The following is a 1,075-nucleotide window of genomic DNA, read 5'->3' as shown; positions in this document are numbered from 1 at the left end:
GTTTGGCTTCGGAGTTTATGTTCTTAACCCCTACAGTTCATGGATTCAAAAATAAATGAATGGTAAGTGAGCCCCTAAGTAGTCGTTGTCCAACACAGCAGTTGTCAGCTTTTATTGCACCATACAATGTCACCCAGTAAAATACACCTCCAAATACCTACCTTTATTTTTCAATCTCTCTTTGGAATGCAGCCCCAAGATGGAGTAACACCATTAATATGCATTAAAATTCAAAACTTGTCCTGTTGCCTGGTTTATTTTGGGTCTGGTTATTTTTCATCGTACACCTTGGCACGTGAACCCTGTCCAAACTGTAGGTCTGAAAGGAAAGTCTTGCAAATGAGGTCCCAAAACAACAGTAGACATGTCCTTATTATAGACCTGTCTTCCAAAATGGAGGATATATTCAAATTTCAGTAACACCAGGCCCCTGAGGTACCTCTAACAACTACAGATATTTATTCTAACTAGGATGTGTTCAGGAAGTTCAAATGTTCAAATGACTTCTCCCTGGAGATGTGCATGTAGCAATGAAAATAAGCAGGGGAAAATGATAAAAATAAGATTTACCTCCTTTGGAGAGTCTGAGTTTTCCCTCCCCAAATCACAGCTAAATGAGGTTATCTCTGAATTATTTCTCTCATGGAAATTTTAATATTAAAAACCAGGAAGGCATGCCATTGTTTTCAGTTGTGAAGATGAAGTGTTGTATACATTTTTAAATTAAAAGTAACTTTTTTCTTCTCCATGGGGCCCAGTGTGCAATGGCTGCAAACAGCAGCCTCCTTGGTAGTGTATGCAGCCTGTTGATTGTACAGGTTGCCCTAAGGGACCTTGGAGACAGTTTTTTCCAGTGGACATTGAGGTTTGGCCTCACTCTTTCTCCAATCTAGGCTCCAGACAGGTATGCGGGGTGCCTTTGGAAAGCCCCAGGGCACAGTGGCCAGGGTCCACATTGGCCAAGTCATCATGTCCATCCGTACCAAGTTGCAAAACAAGGAGCATGTGATTGAGGCCCTACATAGGGCCAAGTTCAAGTTCCCTGGCCACCAGAACATCCACATTTCCAAGAAGT

At 42.0% G+C, this 1,075-nt stretch overlaps 1 non-coding gene across 1 annotated transcript; it reads left to right on the top strand.

Annotated features, from left to right (window-relative positions):
* The first annotated feature begins 710 nt into the window (after positions 1–710).
* On the top strand, positions 711–846 carry LOC124523561 (small nucleolar RNA SNORA70). Its single transcript, XR_006965031.1, has one exon. It is a non-coding gene; the product is annotated as a small nucleolar RNA SNORA70 (small nucleolar RNA).
* The last annotated feature ends 229 nt before the right edge of the window (positions 847–1,075 follow it).

The sequence above is a fragment of the Lynx rufus genome, unplaced genomic scaffold, assembly GCF_022079265.1.
Source record: "Lynx rufus isolate CCGP_SWC_20201006 ecotype Redwood Valley unplaced genomic scaffold, mLynRuf1.p SCAF_1, whole genome shotgun sequence".
NCBI lineage: Eukaryota > Metazoa > Chordata > Mammalia > Carnivora > Felidae > Lynx > Lynx rufus.
This window is presented reverse-complemented; position numbering and strand designations above follow the sequence as displayed.